Source organism: Acomys russatus, chromosome 19 (assembly GCF_903995435.1).
Source record: "Acomys russatus chromosome 19, mAcoRus1.1, whole genome shotgun sequence".
Lineage (NCBI taxonomy): Eukaryota > Metazoa > Chordata > Mammalia > Rodentia > Muridae > Acomys > Acomys russatus.
Window position 1 is genome coordinate 43667269 of NC_067155.1, and position 26334 is coordinate 43693602.

Here is a 26334-nt window from a genome sequence, read left to right on the forward strand (position 1 = left end):
ATAATGAATTCAAAGGTCAGCTTGAGGTGCGCTGTCTCAAATACAAGGAATGGATTGGAGGAAAATATGTTAGGAGAAGTACAGGAGGACCTAGTAATAGTGTTCCATCCAACAGAGGCTATCAATAAAGAATAAGGAGGAAATGGGCCAAAGACATGATGGCTCAGCAGTTAAGAGCACTTGCCTGCTCTTGCAGAGGACCTGTGTTCAAGTTCTAGCACCCACACTGGGTGGCCTGGTCACTGCTGTCTGGTCATAGCACAGGAGCAGTCTAGAGCAGAGAGCAATGAGTATACCCTATCTGCCTGCTTGCTAGCTCAGCTGATGTTCCTCTCTCTGATTTAGCTCGGGGTCCAGCCTAGAAGATGGTGTCTCCCACCTCCAGGGTGGGTACCCCTACATCAGTGAAAATTCAAGACAACCTCCCCCCGCCAACACACACAAGTATGCCCACAGGCCAACTTGATCTTGATAGGCCTTCAGTTAAGGCTGTCTTCACAGATGATTTTAGATTGTGGCAAACTGGCATCTCCTGTATACCGGAATTCTGGGATTTGCAGATTAACATGGAAATAGGATTAGGAAATAATAAATATCTGGGAACCTCAGAGACATTAGGTCAGATAGGAATGGTCCTAAGAGTTTCTTCTATATGGAAGGACATGGTATAGGGCATAGTTCTATTGTCAGCTTTTTTATTGAGATAGTTGTGAACACATTACCATGTTTTTCTCTAAAAGTACAAGCTTTCTTTCCTGTAACACTGGGTACAAAACACTATGGATTTTCAGAGGGATTAATGAGGACTTTGCCAATGAGCAGAATATTTCTATAAAGTGACAAAGTTAGAAGTTGAGTCCCATAATATATCTCTGCTGCTGATCAGAGAACCTTGGCACAAAAGGAAGACTCAGGACTAAAATAAAGTAAATAAATTAACGAGGAATCCATGAGTAATAGAATATGTGAAAACATCATCTCAAGAGGGGCTACAGGGACTGGCTCTCTCCATAAAGCCATTCTATTAGTTACTTTGCATTTTGCTGTGGCAGCAATCTAACGAAATCAGTCTTATAGAAGGAAGGTTGTATTTTGGCTCACTGTGTCTCATGGTGGGGAAGGCACGGCGGCAGGAGTGTGAGGTAGCTGGTTATGTTGCATTTGTATTCAGAGAACAGAGATAGAATCACTTGAGATGGGTCTACATGGAGTCCAGGCTAGATCGGGTTGGCCTGTGAACATACATGTCTATGAGGAATTGTCTTGATTGCATTGCTTAAGGAGGAAAGACCTGTCCAATGTGGGCAGTACCATTCCCTAGGGAGGGAGTCCTGAGCTGTGTAAGAGTGAAGACAGTAGTGCACACTAACATGTTTTTTTTTTCCTGTTGCTCTTGACTGTGTGTGTAACTAGGTGCTTCAAGTCCCTGTCTTGACCTTCCTAAAAACAAGCGACTGCACCCTGGAGTTGTGTACCACATAAACCCTTTCTCCCATAAGTCGTTTTTGCTGAGGCTTTTAAATTTTTTTTTATTTTTAATCACAGCAAAAGGAGAAGAAATCAAGACCACATGATTAGTCGCCATACTTATCTACAGATAAAGGCTCACCATGTGCATCATGGGACAACTGAGATGTTTGGGGATCACGGAGGGAATATGTAAATCTCCCAGTAAAAACACGTTAATCGCTGCTGACCCCATTATAAGAGATTTTGAGCCCTTTGACCCAATACAGTAAATTCCATAGCCTTCTAGAAAAACTTCAGCTCACTCCTGATTCAAGACCAAAAGCATCAGAGATGTGATACTATGTGTGTGGTTTGTAACTAAAACCATCCTTCACTGATCATTAATAACGTCTTTTCAGTGTGACAAACACGATGGGCCATCCACTCTTCCAGGTTCCAGGTACCAGGTACTTCTTTCCCCTAGGGAAAATAAACACTGCAATCCTAAATTTAACACACTCATGATATGCCTTGAGATTCCAATTACCTGGTGTCGGCTGGCTCTCCAAACAAACTGAATTTTCATCATTGGGAATAAAAAAAATAAATTAAAAAAAAAAAAAGCCCAGCCACACTAATCTATTAGGAGAAGGATAGGTCGCCCCAAATCAAGCAGCAATATATTGCTGCTGTTGCTCACAGAACGAGTTGTTCCTCCAGAGAATACTCCTTTTCTAAATGGCTATAAAGGCCCCATGCTCCAGAAAAGTCAGAAGAAAAATCACCTCCCAGCTTGTGCATTTATTTTTATGGCTGTCGCTGATCATTCCCTCCCACTCCTGCCTACAACATACCCCAGAGCCTGTCAATTCCCAGACCTAATCCTATACCGGTTTTCAAAATCCCCACTGAGTCAGCTTACTGAAATGACATGATATGATCAGCTTCTTTGCCAGGCTCCCAAGTCAAGTGTTATAAAGTGAACAGAGTCTCTCTGTCTTTATAAGTGCATTGTGAACTTTATAGTTTAATATTAAACTTGCATCATAAAAAATGGCTCATAAATGGCTAATAAAAATCCAGTTTACAGCTTATAAAGTGCATCAGTACTTTGCACGGGTTTGCCTAAGAAGATTTATGTGCAAGCCCTTTGTCTTCTGCTTCAAGACAGTTTTTCCCTTCCAAAACCGAAATTCATTAAAAAACAAAACAAAACAAAAACTGTTGAAAAGGAAGGTCTGGCTGAACTCCGTGTGTACCAATTTTGAAGCCTACTGGAAATCCAGGCACAATATACCAATGTTCACTAATGTACCAGGAAATGCCTGGGGTCCCAGAACGGTGTCCCATGATGTGTGATATGTGTCCCATGATATCGTGTCCCATGATGCACTGCAATACAGGCACCTTGGAGGCTCAGAAGCATTAGCAGAGACCTTCGGACCAAGTTCAACATAGTTGTTACAATGAAATCACCTGAGTTCTGGGATATGTCTTAGTTGGCCTAATGCTTGCCTTGTATCATAGTTTGTTCTATGCTGCTGTGATGAACACCATGACCTACAGCAATATGAGGGGGAAGGGATTCTTATTTCATCTTAAAGGTGACATTCCATCATTCAGGCATCCAGGGAAATTGGGGCAGGAAAGTAAAACAGAAACCATCGTGAGGTGGTGCCTTCTGCTTGCTTAGCTTCTATGCTTACACACCTCATGTCCACTTGTGTAGGCATGGTACTACCCACTTTGACTCAGTCCTCCCATATCAAATAGAAAGGGGAAAATGCCTCACAGACATGGCTGCAGTCCAGACTGGTTTGGCAAATTCTTCGGTTGAGACTCCTTTTTCCCAGGTTACTCTAGGCTTGTTATCAAGTTGCCAGCGGAAGATAACCATGGCCCTTTGCCAGTATGAGGGCCTGCGTTCAGTGCCCGGAACACACACAACATGTGAGCATGGTTGTATGCACCTAGAATTTCAGTGATAAGGAGGTAGAGACAGGAGGATTCCTTAGGCTCACTGGGCAGCCTGCCTAGCTGAATATGTGAGCTCTAGCCCAGTGAGAAACCTTGCCTCAAAAACAAGATGGGTAGAGCTAGCTTCCAAGGACCACAGTAGCTGAGACTGTTCTCAGACCTGCGGACAATGTACTGGGAATTGTACAACAATGTCTGCCCCCTCCCTCAATAAATCACATGCTAGCTTCAGTCTGTGGGCGCCGAGAGCCTTCCAAAAACTGTAGAAGCGTCAGCAAGCCAAACCTTAAGCCACAGAGTCAGCAGGCTCCCCTAAAAGCTCAAGGAGTTTCCTTTAATGAGTTCCACGAGATGGCCCACTCCCCCCTCACTGTCTCCTCTGCCTAATGCATTCATGATCTATGCGACTGCGGTTTGCTCGCCCCCTCCGTCCTATTTCACTTTTTATTACCCATTGCGCCTCTTTATCCAGGTTTATATACTTCATTATGTTCTCTGCTGTCACTTTCCTTATTTCATTTTTGATTTTTCTTTTAAGCTCACTGGCTGGCAGCAGCCGAGTGTCTCCCTCTCCCCACAGCCCCTCCCTACATGTCCTCCATCCATCTGCCAGAGACCAAGGTCTGCCACTGTAAATTGAGTACAACTCTTGACACGTTGCCAATGAGGCATCATGGCCTGGATGTGGAGTAGTCTGGAAAGCCTGGCCGCTGCCTCGCTCTTGAGGAAATAGAACGCTGTGTGGCAGTCTGGGTACCTGTGACACCTTGAGACATTTGTTTAGCGTGTGTGTGTGTGTGTGTGTGTGTGTGTGTGTGTGTGTGTGTGTGTGTGTGTTGGGTGTGCTCATATGTGTGCACAAGTGTGTTCAGCCACACATGCACATGTGTGTAGATTCCAGAAGTCAGCATCAAGCACCAGCCTAGCCTCTTATTCATTCTTCCTCTTACTCATTTTGAAGATTTTTTTTCATGTCTATTTACATAGGAGAGAGATATGGGTACATATGTTGGGGGTGGGCAGTGGAAGAAGGCATTGGACTCTCTGGAGCTGGAGACACAGGAGGTTGTGAACCACCCCATATGGGTGCTGGGAACTGAACTCCAGTCCTCTGAAAGTAAATGCTACTAGACACTGAGCCATCTCTCCAGCGCTCTACCTTATTTTTTGAGACAAGTCCGATGACTGAGCCTATAGCTGACCCATTCATCTGTGCTTGCTGACCAGAGAGCACCCTGCTGCCTCCATCTCTCAGCGCTGGGATTATAGCCTTGAGCCACCCTGCCTGGCTGTTTTCTCATGGGTGGTATGGATTGCACTTGGGTCCTCATGCTTGTGTGATAAGCGTGGTAGTGACTGAGCTTTCTCTCTTTACCTTGTTGGTTAGCTTTTCACGGAGCCAGATGTAAACGAGGGAACTGATCTCCAAAGAGCTTATATACAAAATGAAAGAAAGAAAGAAAGAAAAAAAAAAAAAAACCCAGCATCCCACTTCCCACCTAAGATTACCACAGGGGCTGAATGAGATTACAGCAGTCGTAATGCTTTGACTAGTACCCTGTTCTCACAAGCCATACAAGATCGTAATCATGAAAGGATGACTTTAGCAACTTCCTTGACAACATATTATCATATATGTCTTAGAACCAATCAGGAATTATGATCCTCCTCCTGCACTTTTCTTTTTTAAGGGAACATCCTTGTGTTTTGTCGAGAAAGGCGTTTGTTTAATCATGTCTATTAAAGCTAAGAGCTAGGGAGAGGCGATCAAAGTTAACGGAGTCCAGATTCTGCCTTGTCTCAGCTTTGTAAGACCAGGGGCAGAGCTATGGCCCAAGAAATGACACACATTGCATTGGAAGAATCGGTCAGGGCTCTGTTTGCAAGGGACAAGACTAAAACTGCATTATTTATGAAGGAATGGTTCTTCAGAATCCTAAGGTAACATCAAATGGGTTTGAATCTTAGAGAGTTGGAAAATAGGAGAGATCTATCTTTTGGTCTCACCCAAACTAGGCAGTCTACTCCTGAATAAGGTCCAAAGAGCCTCACAGGGGGAGTTCAGGCAGAGTGCTCTACCGTTAAGCCACCACCCATACCCTCATTGGAGTATTCTAAACTGTAGTGTGCTAAGCAAATAGTCCACTGAGCCATGCCTCCAGGCCCTTAGGGTGGAGTTCAAGGCAGGAGTCCTGCCATTGGAATTCCCCAGATACTCACTAGGAACTCTAGACAAACATTCTCCTGCTGAGCCACACTGTAGGCCCTCAGGGGAGGAGGCCTAGGCAAGGGTCCCACCACAAAGCTACAGCTCACCCCAAGTCATCTTATTACTTCTTATTTTTGAGACAGAATCACATTAAGTTTCCCAGGACTCATTCTGTAGATAAGGCAGGTATAGAATTTATGATCTCCCCGCTTCAACCTCCTAAGGGTTTGGGACTGTAGGTATGTGTCACCATACCTGACAGAAATGGTTTCTCCTTAATGACGTAACTCAACTCTGGCTAGAGCTGTTGGTACCTGCCACAAAGCGAAAGGGAAGAGATCCTTCTGCATTTCCACGTCAAGATGTCGAAGAAAGCCACGTTTTATACACGAGAGTAATAAATGTAAGGGGAGCACGCTCTCTACATTCATTTTTGTCCTCTTTCATTTGCACAACCTCCCCCCCCTCCCGTCGCAAGTAACTCTGTGGCTCACATAAAAATTTTATGACCTCAGCCCTCTGACAACTGTAAGTCACCACAGGCTCAACGGTTTGAATTTCTAACTGGCACTGTCAATATGATAGGCAATGAATTCAATGTCAGAGAGGAGGATGGCATATGGGGGGCACATGGGGAGGGGGGGACCCTGAAGACTCATGGCTTCTCTCAGCAAGGAGTCAATGATGTCGTCAAGCCAATGAAACAACATGAGAGAGACCGCGGGCAAGGCCTGACTTGGTGATCACAGATGCTAAATGCTGACAGAGTTGAAAACGAGAATATCCATTGTGGCTGATCACTCAGAAACTTTAGCTCATGGCTCCTCTGTCTGGAGCAGCACAAAACGAGCCACTCTCACCGTTTGTGTTGCTGCCAGTTTATTAGGATTTTCTTCCCATCGAGGGTGGGAGGCACGGAAAGATGTGGGGAGGGCCAGAGAGTATGGGGTAATAAACAGTCTCACCTAGAAGGGGAAATAGTGGAAATGCAAATCAGCTGTCAAATTTTCCTTCACCTTTTTCACCAAGCAATTTCGCTTCTTGGTGTTTATTATAATAGAGAAATATTCTACGTGAGTGAAGTGCTGGCATTGTTGAAGCAGAAGAGATGGTTGGGGGGGGGGGGAAGCCAAGTCCATCAGCAGGAAACTGGATGAACACACTTTATTAGAGCTATACCACAGAATCTTATTGCAGCCATCAAAACAGAATGGTGTGTTTCTTTATGTACTGTCATAGAGATACTATTGGAATCTATTATTAAACAGGAAAAAAAATAAGCGGGTTGTGGAAACATCTCTATGATATCAAGTTCACAGAAAACACTGAAGCAGCAAATGCTACACATCTGCACAATTATGTTTTCATTCACTCTTTCCTTCAGTCAGTCGACAAATAAATATCAAGAGTCTGTGGTATGCAGGTAATGCCCAGATAATAAAGAATTTACAACAAGTGAAGGTCTTTGCCCTCCCTAACCAGACAGACATGAGCCCAATAAGCAGCAAGAAGAATATGCCACTCACCTAATGATTCTGAGAGATAGAGAAAGATAAAGTCAGGGTGAGACGAAAAGGGGAGGTCCCCCATTCAAGGGACATTGATACTGTGCTTGCTGTGGTCAAAGAAAGCCTGGAGCAGAGAAGAGGGTCACATTGGATGCATACGGAAAGAACATCTCAGACAAGGGGCAGCCAATGACAAAAGGCACAGAGCTTTAGTTGGTGTTGAAATAGGACAGACTAGGAAATAGGATAAGACAGAAGTCGTAAACACTACATCTACTAGTGCGCTGGTTCATCTTGACAGCCATTTCACTTAGATCCAGAGCTGCCTAGGAGATCATGGATGCACACCTCCAAGGTGTACACAAGGGCATCCCTTAAACAATTAGGTTGCAAGGACTCCGATATAACTTTCCCAGGGAAACAAGCTCTGAAAGTCTTAGACTGGACTTTGTATGTACTATCCCTAGCTTGCCTTTTTTGAGCTGCACAAACTCTTGTTATATGAAAAAGATACAGGATCCTCTGAGGAAACAATACTGTGTTTGTTTGTTTGTTTGCTTTATAGGAGAAGATGGATTCTGTCTCAAGAGTGAAAATGTAGAAGGAACATTTGCCCCAGGTTGAGTTGGAAGAGACCTTGAGTTTGATGGGTTGGGAGACATAGCTACATGCTTGTGGTCCTGCTAGGGGGCAGCAGAATTTTGAAGAAGCAGAATAGTTGCATGTCCCTTGGGCTCTCAGTTTATGGCCGGTACAGAATTTTCTAACATAAGAAGAGTTATGGAGGCTGGAGAGATGGCTCAGTCAGCAAAGTGCTGGTTATACAAGCATAAGAGCCTGAGTTGATGATCCCAGCATCCACGTATGAGGGTGCGTGTCCATAATCCCAGCACTGGCAAAATGGAGACAGGCAGATTACTTAGGTTCACCGCCCAACTAGTCTAGCCTAATTGGCAAATAGTGGGCAAATGAAAGGCCCATGTGATGGATCTCTCTAATTGTCAGTTTGACACAACCTAAAATGATCAGTCTCAGAATGAGAGGTTGTCTACATTGGGTTGATCTGTGTATGTGTATTGTATGTCTGTGAGGGATTGGCTTGAATTAACGTGGGAAGCTCCAGCCCACTCTGGGCAGCACCATTCTCTAGGCAGACAGACAGTCCTAAACAATCTAAGAGTTTAAAAGTACAGTTGAGTTCAAACAAACAAGCAAGTGAGTATGCATGGATTTATTTCCCTCTGCTCTTAACAGTAGTTGTGACATGACTAGCTGGTTTAAGTCCCTGCCTTGACTTCTCCACAGTGATGGATTGTAACTTGGAATTTTAAACTGCATACACACACACACACACACACACACACACACACACACACACACACACAAAGGGAAAATAATCTAGGAAAACTATGAAGGCTTTGATATTTTTAAAAACCTACTTTATTTGGGGTTCTTTAATGCCTCTGCCTCCCTTCCAACCCACCTACCCTAGATAAGAGAGGAGATTAATAATGACAGTGGAAGTAGACCTTTTAGACTCAGTTCCTTGGGCTGATTTCACTCTTCATCATCAGGATTCCGGCCGATCCATTAAACAGCAAACCCACAATTCAGCAACAGCTACTGAAACTGCAGCATCTGGAACCTAGAAGCCTTCTCTGGAGGTTTCACTCTAGGAGTGTCTTGAAGCGAGCCAACGAACAGTCAAGCAATGCGAAGTGTTGCAAAAGCCAAGCCTCTGTTTTTTCCTATTTGCTCCTATTTATCTGCTCTCAGAGCCCATACCAGGATATGAATCCAACTGGCAAAGATCATGCCACCACAGACACAGGGTCACAATGGTGAGCAATCATGTACAACAATAACAGCCGGAACCCCAAGGACACCGGTGGTGCTGGTTGTTTTTTTTTTTTTTTTTTTTTTTTTTTTTTTTTTTGTCAATGTGACACAAGCTAGAGTCATCTGTAATGAAGGGCCCTCAATTGAGAAAACGCCTCTATCAGATTCCTCTAGCCAAGCTGCAGTCAGCTATAATTGCTACTCCTGGGCAGGTGGTTCTGAAATACGTTTTTTTTTTTTTAAAAAAGCACTAAATATCTGATAAAAATGTTTTTGCCAATCCCACCTACTTGGAACTTAACACCAATATCACATTAGGATACGGACAAAGGATTTGAATAGCCTGATTCTTGCACATCTGTTTTTTGTGTCATTAGATATATGCTTATGGCTCAATAAAATGCAGATCAAAGCCTATCAAAGAACATGGTGCAAATAAAAATGAAAGGATACATTTGGACTGGAGTGTGGGATTATGTCTCCCATGAAGAGGCTATTTATATATACTGTTTGAATATACTATCTTCCACCAAAAATATAATAGTAGCATATTTGCATAACTATAATTTACTGAAACGATGTCTCATGGGGCCCCATTTAGTACGGAGCTGAGGCTGACCTTAAACTCCTGATTCTCTACCTCCCAGGTGCTCAGATTATGGGCATGCACTACCATGCCCAGTTTTTGCAATGCTGGGCATGTAACGCAGGCATTCATCCACAGTAGGAAAGCTCTCTGTCAATGGAGCTACATCCTCAGCATAATTAGAATTTTTTTTGAATCTTCACCTCCTTCAGAAGCCTAGCTGTTGGGATTGCGTTAGTTAACTGACAAAACAATTTAAAAGGAGGAATATATTGGTGTGCCATTTAGAGCTATGAGTCCATCACAGTGCAGAGTGTATGGGAAAGCACAGGTGTGAAGTGGAGAGAGAGGACCAAAGAGCAGGCATAGCTTTCAAATGCATGACAAATGCTAGGTTCTCCCCTATACAATTTCCAGAACCTTCCAAAGAAGTATCACCAGCTAGGGTCAGATTGTTCCAACACATGTTCTTAATGGGGAAGAATTCATATTTGAAACAGCACTGGAAATTATGTGGGTGCTGGGCATTGAATTCAGGCCTTTATGCTCATACAACTAATGGGCCAACAGAACTTTGGCTGGGCCCTCCTCTCACATCAATTATTAATCAACAAAATGCTCTACAGACTTGCCTGTATGCATTTTCTCAATGTGCCCCATATCAATACGTTTATCATCCCTTTGTGGTATACATAGATTTTATTATCTTTTGCACTACTAGAAATTTTCCCGTGAAAGATGATGTCAACTTATTTTTCCTCTACACAAAGCTAAAGTTTAAACACACTAAGTAAACTAACTATAAAAGCATCTCTCCAGGAGCTAGAGGGGTGGTTCAGCAGTTAAGAGCACTGGATCTTCTTCCAGAGGATCTGAGCTTGGTTTTTCAGCAGCCATATTGGGTGGCGCACAATTGCCTCTAATTCCAGATCCAAGGGGTTCAATGTCCTCTACTAGCCCCCATACATAGACACAAACACAGACAGAAGACAAACAGACAGGCGCGCGCGCGCGCACACACACACACACACACACACACACACACACACACACACACACCTCTAACAAACATGATTTTAAATGCCAACTGTTTTCTTTAGATTACATGTGCACCCAGAATGTCAGACAAGAGATTCATCCCCACAATTGCTTGGTGGTAGCTAGCATCATCATCTCATTCTGCAGACGAAGGATATTAGACAGGAGAAAAAAATGTATAGTTTGGTGATGGGTTATTGCTGTGGGAGTGAAGTCAGCAGTGGCCCATGAGTCTCTTTAAGAAAAGGGAGTGGGGATTGGGAAGATGGCTCAGTAGATAAAGTGCTTACTTTGCCAGTGTAATGTTGCCATGCTATGTTAAGCTTCTCTGAGTTTCAATGCTCCTTTCTTCTTTAATTCGTTTGTTGGGTGGTTAGCCAACATTACATGGTCAGGACTTCCAGGGCCAGACTCTGACCCTAACAACTGCAGTAACACTTCCTTCCATATTCCTTTCATAACAAGCCCCTCCCTTGTGGCTCACCCATTCAAGTACGAGTGAATTTATCCTCAACAACATGACAGCAAGCCTCCCCAATGTTCTTTATTTAATTTATGGTTCCAGTGCAAATAATATACATACATACATACATATATACATATGATATAATTTCAAGACAGCACAAGCAGAATATGAAATGCATACTGGATAGAGCTCTTTGTTGGACCTTATGACCTTATGACAATGGAAATACTGCAGCTCTCTGAAGCTGTCCCTAAATACCCTTTCTAAATAAAGTCCAATGCTAAACAGAGTTAATAATGTGATTATCAATGCATCTTGGAACGGTTCCCAAAAAGACATCGGGCCTCAGGCCAGGCAAGAGGAGAGTACTCAAGGCTGCAGGGGAGAATTAACAGCAGCAGGGGATCAGTTGAGTCATCACACTGTGCAGGGATGGAGAAAGAGATTGCTAGAAGAAAATGCCAGGCCATCAGCTGAGAGGGAGAAAAATTCACCTGGGGAATGTTGTTGGAATGTTGGAATATGAAGCGCCACCCCCCCCATGTTTATGTGTTTGAACACATGGCCCCCATCTGATGGTGCTCCTCTTTTAAACTTGTTGAAACTTTAGGAGCTTTGCTGGACGAAGTGGGTACCTGAGCTCACACGTGAGGGATTTAACTACGCAGCCCCACTTCCTGACTGTGCGTGCAATATGAACAGCAGCCTCATTCCTGCAGCCATGCCTTCCCCATGGCAGTGGGCTGTGCCATTCTTAAGCCATGAGGAAAAAGCATCTTCCTGCATTTTGTCACAATAGCAAAGAAAGGAACTAACACAATAATCTATTAGTTTGTATTGGTCACTTTGCTGCTGTGATAAAATGTAATGACCAAAAGGATGAAAGAGTTAATTCTGGCTTCTTGGTCCAGTGCGTTAGTGTACCTGATGGTGTGGAAGGCATGCCATGTCATTAAGATCAGCAAGCAGGCTGGTTGCATTTTCATTTGCCCACAGGAAGTAGGTAGAAATGGGACAGGAAGTGGGGTATAGCCGTAAACCCTCAAAGCTTACCCCTAGCGACAAACTTCCTCCAGCCAGCCTGCACCGCCTGAAGGGTCCATATTGTCCTCAAACAGCTCCAATCGGGGACCAAGTGTTGAAGTACACGAGCCCATGCCAGATACTTTTCATTCAAACCTCCACAGTGTCACAGCTCACAAAATGATGTTTTATTCAACAGCGGAGCTTAAGCAGAATGGAGACCTCACGATGTTGTCAAGGATGGGACTGAGGAGATGGCACAGTCGGTAAAGTGTTTGCTGAGCAAACATGAAGCTTTGAGTTCAGAGCCCCAGTATCCACATTTGGAACTTTTTGTGCAGGTGTACTTGTAACCTCAGTACTGGAGAAATAAGAAAAAAAAAAAAAAAAAAAAAAGACTCTGGCTGAGCCTGCACAAGAGCAGCAGATGCTCTTAACCTTCTGATCTGCTCCTGAAGCAAATTCTTTTCAGCACCAGATTCCAGCAGACTCAGAGTTACATCTACCCTTGGAGTTGCCGAGCCCAGGAGTCCTGGACTCTTCTCCTCCTGCCCCCAAACTGATTTGTGTTCATGAAGTACAAAAATCAAAATCCGTACACTGCATTTCCTACTTTTTCTCTCACACATACACAAATACATAATCAATAAATAAACATCTTTAAAAGAAAAGGGTTACATATATATGTATATATACATACATATATACACACATATATGTATATATATATGTATATATACACATACATATTCCGTGAATGTTCTGTGGAACTCAATGTTGTTTTCTGAGGACCTGGAGGTCTCCTTTCCATCTGAAATGCTGTACTGATGGCATCAATACAGCAATGGCCTCAAAAGCGTCCTCTGCATCAGGACCAGGATTCCGGCTAGGAATATGGAACACCCCAGCATGCTCCAGCTGTAGTTGCCTCCAAATCGAAACATTCCACCCCACCCTGGAGGGAGGAAGGGACTCTGGAGTCTCTGGAAACGAACACGCTTCACGTATCTGGGGAAGCTGAAACTTTCAAGATTCACGAAGAGCTATAGGACCTGCAACAGCAGAGCTACCGAGCGGAGCTCCTTGGACCATGGGGCTCCAGTCACCTTTCAGGGGTCACCTCCCATGTTGAGATGGAGTTTTTGGTGATGTGCCTGCTTTTGAGTCACCCTTACTTCTTTCTTTAAGTAACCCCCTCACATCCAATAAAAGTGCACCAGTTCGCGCAGTTAGGCTTTGGTGTGACCATTACTTTGGTCCAACATGGGATCCCTATCTGGCATCTACCCAGGAAAAATGCATTCCACCCAACGCTGGCTCAGCATCTGCCCTGTAGCAGTAGCATTTCCTCCTTGCTCCTTGCAGCTCCCTCTTTTTCCTTTACTATCGGTGGGTGTCTCTTGGGTATTCTCGACTCAGTAATTCCATCCCCAGACTCACCTTAGGTCCTAAGCACACAAGTCATCTGTGTTCTTTACCCTTGGAAACCTGTCTCGTTTCTCCTCATTCTCCTAGTTTCAGCTACTTACGAAGATTCTGAGGAGTCACTCATCCCCTGCAGCCTGGGTCCTCAGCAGACATGACTCATTGAAGACCCATTGAGCATCATAGGACTTGGAGTTGTATCTTTACATTGCTTGGGCCTATGCACAGAATGCTGGATATCAATATTTCTAGACCCTATATATGATTGCAATCATGTACTGCCCTTGTTGTTTCTTTTTCTTTTAATATAATGTCCTCTAGGTCTGTCTGGCTTGTCACAAATTACAGAAGGTCATCCTTGGCATAGCTGAATATATCTCTTTTGGCGCATGACTAGTATGTCATTGTGTGTGTGTAGGTATGTGTTGTATGTATTCATGAGCACATATACTATATATATATATACATATATATATATATATTTAAAAATTTTTATCAATGGATGGATGTTTGGTTCCATAGCTTGGCTCTTGTCAATCATACTGAAATAAAAATGAGACTATAGTGACATAATAGTTTCTTCTTTTAAAAAATGTTTAAATTTTATTATTGTGTATATATGTGTATAATGTGTCTGTGGGCATGCACACGCTAAGGACACCTACGTAGGTCAGAAGACAATAATGGAATTGGTTCTCCCCTTCCACCTTTATGTAGGTTCCATGGATCAAATTGAAGTTCTCAGATTTGTGCTGCAAGTGCCTTTACCCACTGACTCATCTCACCAACCCCTGATATACTGGTCTCATATCCTTTGCATAAACACACACACACACACACACACACACACACACACAGAGAGAGAGAGAGAGAGAGAGAGAGAGAGAGAGAGGAGGAGAGAGAGAGGAGGAGAGAGAGAGAGAGAGAGAGAGAGAGAGAGAGAGAGAGAGAGAGAAAACAAAGGTAAGTGGTGAAGAGAAGTGAGCAAGGGCACAGACTAGGCAACACACACAGTGCAGTTAGGAGGCCTCTGTCCTGATGTTCTATTGCACATTAGTGTGGCTAGAATTATTAATGAGCCATTATAGACTGACATTAGTTAGAAGACCTGACTTTGACTGTTCACTCCACAAGGAGATGACAAATGTTTAAGGTGATGGATAGGCTACTTACATCCCATTGTACCCCATTAATATATTCAATTATGTGTCAGTTTATACAACATGCAGTTAAGTGTCACTCAAGAAAAAGGAGCCAGGCATACTGTTTCTTCCCTGTAATCACAGAACCTGGGAGCCTGAGAGGTGAGTGTTTGAAGTTCAACCTTATCCGTGACTATAGGGCAGGTTTGAAGCCAGCCTGGGCGACTTGAGACCCTGTCTCAGGAAAACAATATATAAATTAACTAACTACCTACCTAACTAACTAACTAACTAATTAACTAACAATTGGAGACTAGACTACTGCAGCATGGTGGCTTGCTTCACATATCAACCTTAAACTGTCAGGTGTTGAAGGTGATTTGATTGTTATACTAAATATGTACTATATATACATGAATTTATGTATATGAGTTTATATACCACATTGTACCATATATGTGTGTGTATGTATGTATATATAATTACATTCTAATACCAATGGTCAGAACAATCTCCATACTTGAGTGGAGAGTGGGATATGACTTTCTCACATACTCTGGTGCCTCACATTTGACCATGTCTCCTGGAGGGGGAGACCTGGTGGCACTCAGAGGAAGGACAGCAGGTTACCGAGAAGAGACTTGATACCCTATGAGCATATACAGGGGGAGGAAGTCCCCCTCAGGGACAGTCATAGGGGAGGGGAATAAGGGGAAAAGGGGAGGGAGGGAAGAATGGGAGGACACAAGGGATGGGATAACCATTGAGATGTAACAAGAATAAATTAATAATAAAAAATTTTTTTTAAAGATATTAACAATTGTTAATCAAAAATAAACATTTAGGGGGCATGAGAGATGTCCCAGTGAGTACACTCCCTTGCCTGACAAACACCAGGTCCTGAATTTTACCCCAGAACCCAAATGAAACCAGAAGGTGTGGTGAGTGAACTTGTAATGCCAGCCCTGGGGAGGCAGAGACAGGAGGATTTCTGGGGTTACCTATTGGGAAACTCCAATCCACTAAAAACTGTCTCAAATAAAACAAATTGGGGGGGTACTCGAGAAATGACAGCCAAGGTTATTCTCTGTCTCCCATGTGCACGCACACACACCTGCACACATACACACTCACAAAGGACCATGAATGGATGAATGAATGAGAGACTGAATGAATGAATATGAGAGGCTGGGAGCATAGCTCTGTGGTAGAGCATTTGACTGGCATGTGTGAGGCTCCAGGTTTGATCTATACCACCGAAGACAGAAAAACACTCTGTTAAAATCGGAGACCGTAATACAGCATGCTTGTTCAATTTAAAGATCAAGTTTCTAAAATTACAGCTCAGCTGTGGCTGCCTGAAATGGGTCTTCACCGAACTGAGCCCATCTGCCAATCATGGGAAGGGCTCGTGGGCGTCTGCCCCTCCTCCCTCCTTAACTCAGTTACTGGTGGGCTGTGGGGGAGGGGTAATTATTGCCTTCAGGTATGCATCCCACTGGAGGAAGCCACCAGGCTCCAATGGACAAGTGCAAGCCCACCGGTCACACAGGTGATCCAGTAGGGTGGATTTCAAAGAACCAAACTTCGTTGGTCAGAATGCAGAAAGCCAGTGTCAGCAGAGCTATCTGGCTATGTCACATCTACATCTCACACCCTCCCCTTTGAGGCTCAGGGAACTTCAGTGACTTGGAAGCAGAAAAGTAGCAAGAGCCAGAATTCAGGGAGGATTGAGGGGAAACAGTATCTCCTGGACGTGAGGGAGCCCACTGCACTCATGAAGTCACAGCAGCTGCAGTTATTGTGTTGTTTAACAAGAAAACCTGACCCTCACTGAGGCCAAAGAGTGAAGCTTTATTCAGGGTATGAACTTGCTGGCTGTCCCCCAAGAGAAGAGAAAGCATCACTGCCCAAAAGGAGTTTGTTTTTAAAAAATCATTCATTCATTCATTATTTATTTATTTATTCATTCATTTTACTTCCCGCCTTTGGCCCCCTCCCCTTACCTCCTGTTCCCAAAATCCCACCCTCTTCCTCTGTACCCCCTCTGTATTCCTCAGAAAAGGGGAGCCCTTACCCCGCCCCCACTAACCCACTTGGTGTGCTTAACTCACATCAGGACTGAGCATATCTTCTTTCCCTGTGGCCTGGCAAAGCAGCCTCACCAGGGGAAAGTGATCAAAAAGCAGGCAACAGCAGACGTCAGAGTCCATGTCAGAGTCAGCCCCCACTTCCATCACTAGGGTACCCACATAATAACTGAACTCCCCATCAGTTACAACTGTGCAAGGAACCCAAGTCCAGGCCATGCGTGCCTCCTGGCTGGAGCCCCAGGCTCCACAAGCTAACCTGGGCCCTGGTTAGTTGGTTCTGTCAGTTCTCCGATGGAGTTCCTGTCCCCTCTGAGCCCTCCATCCTTTCCCTCACTCTTCCCCACTCCCCACCGCCACATTCCAATCAATGTTTGGCTGTGGGTCTCCACTTGTGCTTCCATCAGCTGCTGGATGGAGCCACTCAGAAGGAAAGAGATGCTCTCATTCCTTGATATGCTGGGGTGGGGGGGTTCCTCTTCTCTGGGCAGTAGGGGAGGGGGGATGGGAAAACAGGGAGGGAGGGTGGGACAGGGAGAGGAGGGAGGGGGCTATGTCCAGTATGTAAAGTAAATAATTAATAAAAAGAAAATAAAAGAAAGAAGAAAGAAAGAAAGAAGGCAACAGAGTCCATGTCAGAAATAGCTCTAGCTCTCCTTACCACAGAAGCCTGAGATACCCGTCTGTGTAGGGATCCTAGGTCCAGTTCTTGCATGGTCCTTGGTTGGTGCTTCAGTCTCCACAAGCCCCTCTGGACCCTGTTGTCTCTGTTGCTCTTCTTGTGGAGCTCCCGTCACCTCCAGATCCTTTCCTCCCCGCCCCTACCCCACCCCCACTTTTCCACAAGGCTACCTACACATAACCCAATACTTGTCTGTGAGTCTCAGTATCTGTTTGGGTCCGCTGGTGGGTAGAGCCTCTCAGAGAACAGCTGTACTAAGCTCCTGCCCACAAGCATAGCAGAATATCATTAATAGTGTCAGGAGCTGGCTCTCTCCCATGGGCTGGGTCTCGCGTTGGGCCAGGCACTGGTTGGACATTCCCTCAATCTCTGCTCTATCTTTTACCCTTGTACATCTTATAGGCAGGATACATTTTGGGTTGAAGTTTTTGTGGGTGGATTAGTGTTCCCCTCCCTCTGCTAGGAGTCCTATCTAGTTAGAGAGGGTCCTCTTTAGTGTCCATGACCACCTCCACTACCAGGGGCTTCAGCTAGAGTCACCTCCCATATGAACACTTGACTTTTGAGAAAGAAGTAAAAACCATACAATGGAAAAAAAAAAGATAACATCTTCAACAAATAGTTCTGGTCTAATTTGGTGTCTATCTACACGCAGAAAAATGCAGATAGATTTATATTTATCACCCTGCACAAAATTCAAGTCCAAGTGGATCAAAGACTTCAACATAAAACTGGAGACACTAAATCTATTAGAAGAGTTAGGATCTTTATAGGGTGCTTTTAGCTGGGGAGGAATGTAGTGGGGACAGCATTAAGGAAAAAAGAACTGTTGCTTGTTCAAAAGGAGGACTCCAGGAAGTTGTATGGGGCTATCAGGGCCAGGGGCAGGAGCGAGGGCAGGGGTGGGGGTGGGGGGCCTCTGGCCATTAAGATAGCAAGAGGCTGCTGAGGCAAGCAATCAGCAAACTTCTGAAAAGTGCAAAACATTTAGTTTCCATTTCTTTGAAGAGGCCGAGTCCCATACATGGTCATCCATCTTGGTGTCTTGGGTGACTCCATCTTGGGCCAAAGATCTGATCCATCCCAGCAGTTACCTGCAGAAGATGGTCTCAAGATCAAGCCAATCAACATGCCAGTATGGATGGGTGAGGGGTGAGGGGTGCCCAAGACTCCACCCCTAGCTAGGAGTTGATGGCTTCTGAGAGAGGGAGAGTCAGTTCCCCTAGAAGCGTGGTCCTCAGTAGGTTAGACATGTTCCAGTGGAGAGCTCCGCACCAGTGGGCAATGGAAGAATTTACTGGACTCAGTCTGGGGACAGGGTGGGGCAAGAAAGAGAAGAGGAAGCATGACATTGGGGGGCGGGGCGTGCTGGTGGGTGCGAGGCGTGCTGGTGGGGGTGGGGCGTGCTCAATGGAGATTCAGGAGAAATTGGAGGAGAGACATGAGGGTGGACATGACTGAAACACATTGTACGAAACTCCCAAAGAATAAAGTAAATTTTCTTAAAAGGATATGAATGTGGGAGTGGGACTTGAAGGGGAGGGGTGGATAATAGCAGTGGGAGGGAGATTAGATAGGATGGGGGCTCCAGGAATCAGGACACACTTGGTACAAAGCATGAAACTGTCAAAGGAGAAAAACTCAAGAAGAGTTGACAAGATACAGCTCAGGATTAAAACACAAGCAACTAAAAGTGGTGATAAGATGAGGTGGGAGAGAAGGAAACTGGGGTGGACCCAGAAGGTTGCCAATAAGCCCTAAGAATGAGTACCAGCCCAGAAAACTACCCTGAGGCCCTCTAGTACCAAATGAAGGAGCTGAGATGAGTTCAATGTACTGAAACTAGGGATCACGTCCTATTTCATAGAAAATGACTTTGATATAATTAATCTAATCTGTAGTTCTGATTTTTAAGCAATAGTTGGGAGTCCTTTGCCTAAAAGGTCAGGCTTTAAAGAAGGGGAGAATCTGTATTATTACCAAGTGGGGTGTTCTGAACACATTCTCACTTAGATTCTGTAGCTGAACCCAAGACAGCTGGCAATTAAAAAAAAAATTGAACTTGATCTTTAACAAATACAGACATAAATGTGAGGAACATAAAATCTCTCTTTGGAATGAGCTTTAATGGGCCGCGGTGACTTTCAGAAGCGTTTTCTAATGAGCCTTTGGACATGAAGTGATTCCAATTTGTGATGCATTTCAGGCAAAATGGAGAGGAGAAATTGCATTTGCTCACCCCATACCCCCACCCCCGCCCCCACCCTGGGCTGTGAAGGATGGACAGGCTTCACACGCCACTGTGGGCAGCACTCCCCTGGCTCTGCTCCCTCACTTGCAGGAGCTGGCCCCCAGTAAGAATCAAACACAGTGGAGCCCTTCAGACTCATAACACTCCAACAAGCCCCAGACAGCCCTAGAGAAATGGAGAGCCTCTCTGCACCAGGCACTGAGAAGCACTGTTTGAGGAAAGAGAGGAAACTCTGGGGGTGGTAATACACATTGCAACCCCAGTGTAGGGGACACAGAAACAGGCAAAGCACAGGTGTTCTCAGGCTACCCAGCCAAGCCTCATCAGTAAGATGTAAAACGAAGAGGAGGAGGAGGAGGAGGAAGAGGAGGAAGAGGAAGAGGAGGAGAAGAAGAAGAAGAAGAGCAAGGTGGGGCTTAGCAGTTAAACAATCATGAGGACTGAGCAGCAATGTAAGGCATCCTACAAATGCCTAAAACTCCAATTCCAGGGGACAATGCATTCCTTTAACCTCTGCATCCCCATAGGTGCGCGCACACACACACATACACACACACACACATACACACACACACATACACACCACATACACGCATGAGGACACATACACAGAAATAAACAAAACAAATCTTTTTTAAAACAGTAAATCTCTTTAAAACGGCAGTGAACACTATTCTGAGGATCAACAGCTGAGGTTGATCTGTTTCCCGTATGCCTAAGCACTGAAGTACGCTCACACATGCTTGCGCATGTACATATGTCCACATGTACAAACATATTTGTTTTGTCTCATGGCTTCAGAGGCAACAGTCCATAGCCACTTGTGTCCGTTCATTATGCACCTGCAGTGAGGTAGAGCTTCATGCTGGAGAGAGATGCTGGAATAAGAAGGAAAGAAAGAAGGGACAAGGAGAGAAGGAGAGAAAGAGGGAGGAAGAGGAGAGGGAGAGAGGAGAGAGAGAGAGGAGGGAGAGGAGGGCTATCAACTTAATTTATCAGCTCGCACAGCACACACACATACTGAAATATCTTACTGTGTCCTACCTTGCAAGAGAGACTAGACTGAAGTCCAGACAGTGAGGGTAAACATGGCTGAGACCACACCTTCACCAGGACCCCTTACAGGTCTGCACCTCTTGCCTTCTGTTACGTCAGGCTCCTAAAGAGGACCATAGAGAACCTCTTTATTTGTTCCTATTTCCAATGTCAGCACCTTGGATAGACCCCTTTTCTCTGGTTTTCATTATTATCTTGTCTTTTCAATTGTCTCATTGAGCACAGGTGTCCAGGGCTGCCAGAGCGCAGGCATTGACTCTAACAAGTCATGTCACCATGTGGGCATCAGCCAGGAAGGGGTTCCATGTGTTTTCAAGGAGACCATGAAGATCTAATTATATTAGTTATCACACTTGAATTAAAAAACAAAATAAAGAACCTGGAGAGATAGTTCCATGGTTAAGAGCATTTGCTGCTCCTGCAGAGGACTCAGGTGTGGCTCAGAGCACCCAAGTCAGTCAACTCACAATAGCCTGTAAAAGTTTTCTGGTCTCCTAGGACACACATGGGAAGCACATGCAGGCAATCAGGCATGCACACTTACACATAAATAAACATTTAATTTAATTTTAAAAGAACACACCTAGTATTCATAAGGCTCTGGGTTCCATCCTTCTACCACTTTCATGTTCTCTCTCTCTCTCTCTCTCTCTCTCTCTCTCTCACACACACACACACACACACACATACACACATGCCACACACACACATGTCCACACACACACACTTGTGCGTGCACACACACCAATAAAAAAGGTTAGCTGAAAAGATGTTTTCCCAGGCAGTTCTAGAATTTTCCAGGAGTCTCAGCCGCTGGCATATGGGGACATGTGCTTTCTGTTTCTGATTTGCTCATGCACCCAATTGGCACCAGTGACTTACAATTTACCTCCTTCCTGGACCTGGTGCCAAGTTACCCTGTGCAAAGCAAACTCTGAGCTAAGCTCTTCTATGCTTTGCCAGAATTGAGCAAGTTTCAACACAGAATAGAGTGGCTTTGAAATTCCAGGCTAATTCCAAGTCACTTTGTGTTTCCTCTCCAGTTTGCACAGCTGTGGTTACAGCCTGTTGGCTGCTGGCCAAGTACTTAAGCAGCTAAGAGAGATGGATGGAGTCAGAGCAAAGGTCAAGGAAAGGGCATTCCTAGGCCTTGGGAATCTTCTGGAGTCTCAGCATAATGCCTCCACTTCATTTGTCACTTCTAGGTGAGGGCTACTCCTTAGGGTTGTTAGGCAAATTGTGATGTGTCTCTGTTCTAGTTAGGGTTACTGTTGCTGCCATGAAACACAGACCAAAAACAACTTGGAGAGGAAAGGGTTCATTTCACCTGCAGTTCCTCATAACAGTTCATTGTCAAAATCAGTGAGGGCAGGAACTAAGCAGGTCAGGGACCTGGAGGCAGGAGCTGATGCAGAGGCCATAGAGGGGTGCTGCTTACTGGCTTGCTCCCTGTGGCTTGCTCAGTCTGAAACCAGGACCACCAGCTCAAAGATGGCCCCACCCACAATGGGCGGGCCCTCTCCATCAATCACCAATTAAGAAAATGCCTGATCTTCTTAGAGAAGCATTTTCCCAGTAGAGGCTCCCTCCTGTCTGATGACCCTAGCTTGTGTCAAGTTGACATAAACCTATTTATCACAGTCTCCAACTACCTAGAGGGTAATTCAAAGATCCATAGCTAGGGGAGCCCCTGGGTCTTTACACTTCCTTAGGATGGGTTCGGTCCCACAACAAGAACATGGAACCAGGACTAGACTTCAACCCCACTCACCTCTAGGCCAAGTGTTATATTTAGAGTTCAAAGAGCTAATGGTACACAGTGGCCTTGTTTGGCAGACCAGCTGTGGTGATAGTTGGCCTTGGTTGTCAAGTTGTGATTAGGTTTGGAGGCATTCAGAAGACACACCTCTTATGGTGTCCATGAGGGCTTATCCAGGGAGGATCAAATAAGAGAGGGAATATCCACTCTCAATGTGGGCTGCGCCTTCCAACAGCAAGTCCAGGTAAGACTGGATGTGAGAAAAACACGGTGCATGCATACGCCTGCTTCTTCTTCTTGAGTGAGAGCTTGTCACCAGCATCACCAACATCAGCATCAGCATCAGTGTCTATCTGATAATGCTATCGGTGAACGCCAGACCCCAGCTTCTTTTGCTTTCCACCATGGACTCCATACCAGCATCCATCATCTCTTCTAGACTTTGAACATCAAATTGGAATATCTCAGACATCCTGCTACTTGGCCTGAACAACCACCTGGCCCTCAACCTTCCTAGAGAGCAGATGACCATTGTTGGACCACTTGTCCTTCACAGTGTAAACTAATAACATTCTCTCTCTCTCTCTCTCTCTCTCTCTCTCTCTCTCTCTCTCTCTCTCTCACACACACACACACACACACAAATTTACATATAGGTTCACACATACACACTCTATTATTTCAGTTCCTCTAGGGTCTAGATTCTTATATTGTGGGTCACAAAATTGAAAGTGGGGTTTGGGGGTAAATGTGTCAACACTAAAGTGGTTTCTGAATGCACATCAACCAAAAAAGAACCCCTCGAAGTCAAATAAACAATGAGTCCAACATACTTCTGGAAAGATTCACCTGTGTGGCATCCCATGACTTTACTGTAGCCTTGAACACCTTGTGTAAGCACTGCTCTCGCACCCACCATGCAACACCAAGAAGCACTGTCAGACATGATTTTCTGTTATGAATTGTGGTGTTTTTATAGCACCACCAAAGTTTTCTGCTCGTCTAGAAACATAATGATTTAACCACAGAAAACAAAGACTTCTCTTTTCCCACCATTATTCCTCAGCATGCAGGTGGAGAATCAATTCTCTTTGGACTGAACTGAGTTAGAATGTTTGATCTTAAAAATTGCAGTTTGAGCTGCTGGCTTGAATTTCATAAACTTCTCTAAGTGAGCTTTGACTTGAAACTTGTACAGAACTCCCAATCATTTCTGAAATGGCCCTAAACATACTTCCCTCATTTTTGTGCTACATATGTGTGTGAAATGGAATTCTCAGCATTGACAACTGTAAAATCAAAACACCCATCAACTCTGAAAAGCATCCAAGATGCTCTGTGTCCTTCAGTATCGAATATTCAGCCAAGATTTGATTCTCCGTGTAAAAATAAACAAGCATATCCATCTCATGAATATGCAAATTTGCTTACATCTTTAATAAATGCTAAAATTATATGTAGACTAGAGAATTACTTCAAGATAAAATTCTGTATGATTCATGAGTGCTAAGCGTTCCATTTGTAGTATATACATATATAAAATATATATATGTATAAAAATATATACATACATATACACACATATATATGAGTCACAAGTAGAAGTCTAAGAGCAGCTCCTCTCGAGCCCCTGCCTAAGACAGCTGTGTTTTTACTAGTACTGTATAGACTGTGTAACAGTCTTTTCTGAATTAAGCACTCCTCTAGGAAAGAGGAGGAAAGCTCCTGGGACTCAGGAAGTAGACAAACTTCACAAGTCTGCCAAAGCTGAAGCATGTATGATTCACCAGGTCCCCTTCCTTGGGTTCTAAGCAGTAAAGACTGTTGGAGGAGACTCCAATTAGGTAAGCTGCAGAAAAGAGAGGAGAGTGTTGGACCTATGCAGCTGCCCACAAGTTGTGCAGAGAGCTCCAGGGTTGTAGCTTTCTTGAGACATCACCCATGTTGAGGCAGATGGGCTTTTCAGTGATGCATCTGTTCACCCCTCCTCCTGTAAACAACCCCTTACCTATATTCCTGTCAGGATCTCGAATAACCTCTTACCCATATTCCTGTCAGCATCTCAAATAAACTCTTTGGTTCACTAACTTGGGCTTTGGTGTAGTGTTTAAATTTGGTTAATCGTGGGTTGCCTATTTGGGGTAAATACATGTGTGTGTTGTATCTGACGCAGTTTTTGGGGAAACTGTAATATAATTGGGTCCTTGGGATTTGTTCCTCCTAAACACATCAGAGGGGTGGGGTTCCCTTGTTGTGTTGTTATTGTTGTTATTATTATCATCATTATTCTCTAGAGAAATGGTTCTCAACCTGTGGGTCATGACCCCTCTGGGATTCAAACAACCTTTTCACAAGGATTCCATATCAGATATCCTGCATATCAGATTTTTACATTATGATTTATGACAGTATCAGAATTACAGTTATAATAGAGGTCAAAAAGCCTTTCATAAGGGTTGCATATTGGATATCCTAGGTTGCTGAGGACTATGGTAAAAACAAACAAACAAACAACAAACAAAACAAACAAAAAACCTCACTAGGAGGGCCAGTGAGATAGATTAGCAGATAAAGATGCTGGCCACCAAGGCTGGAGACCTGAGTTCCATCTCTGGAACCCATAAGGTGGAGGTCATAAACCAGCATGCCTCCATCTTGGGCTTGGAAACCATCTTATAATAAATATAAGCTAGATTCACTCCTGTTCATGATTAAACTTGTTTCTTAAGGATCAGGCTATGTCCCATCTGTAAGCACAACTACACATGGCCTGTACTGCCTATTCCAGGAAAATTGTAACTATGTCTCTGTTTCAAAAAGTTGTTATGACTACCTTGCGATAGAGCCTTTATTTCACAAGGTTAGGATCATCTTGCAACCCTACCTCTGTTTCAAAAGCTTATTATGACCACCTGGTGTTATGACCACTTTGTTATGTTCTGCTTCTGGAACCCTGGCTATGCGCCTGCCAACCTAGGGGCTGGGAAGGGAGAGTCCTATACCCATATACATACCAGGGTCTATGCTTTTTTTCCCGCTTTTGGGCACATCTCTGCTCTCTTGTCGACCTTTAGCCATGTCGTTTGCCATTCTTTCCCTTCTCTGTCCTTGATCTCTTCACAAAGCATTAAGGAAATTTTTAGAAAAATGAAATGCTACCCAGATCTGCTTTCTAGGTTGATCAATATAGAGACCATGCCGCATCTTCCTCCTGGAGCAAGGTACAGCTGTCCCCTCTGCTGCCTGTTTTGTTCCCTACATAATGAAAATAGATGAGAACTTTAGATTTTTGCTCTTAAACAAAAATGTTCTGAGGAGAGACCCTTGGGACCTTCCCCCCCACGACTGTCCCACTATCCTAAACAACAAGGTTAAACATGAAAGACATAAACCTAAACCTCCTGCTAAGATCCCAAAGGTGACCATAAAGGTCCTCTTTATTTCTTCCTCTTCCCAATGTGACCACCTTGAATAGACACCCTCTCTGATTCTCATTATCTTGTCTGTCAATTATCTCAGTGAGCATGGGTGTCCGCACTTAGCTTATTAGGGCTGCTGGAGCCTAGGCGTTGACCCTAGCAAGTCCTGTAACTATGAGAACATCAGCCAGAAAAGGGTTCCATGTGCTTTCAGTGAAACCATGGAGATTAAGGTGCCTGGTGTTGCATTTAATAAGCATCAGTCCTTACAAACGTGGGGTGTTACTTAGGCCCTTGGTCCAGTTCAATCTCATGTTCCCTTATATCTCAATAAACATCAGCCTATATAAACCCTTGCCTCTCAGTGTGAATATTTTTTTCTGCCTGGCTTCCTTCTTCTGTCCTTCATCTACTA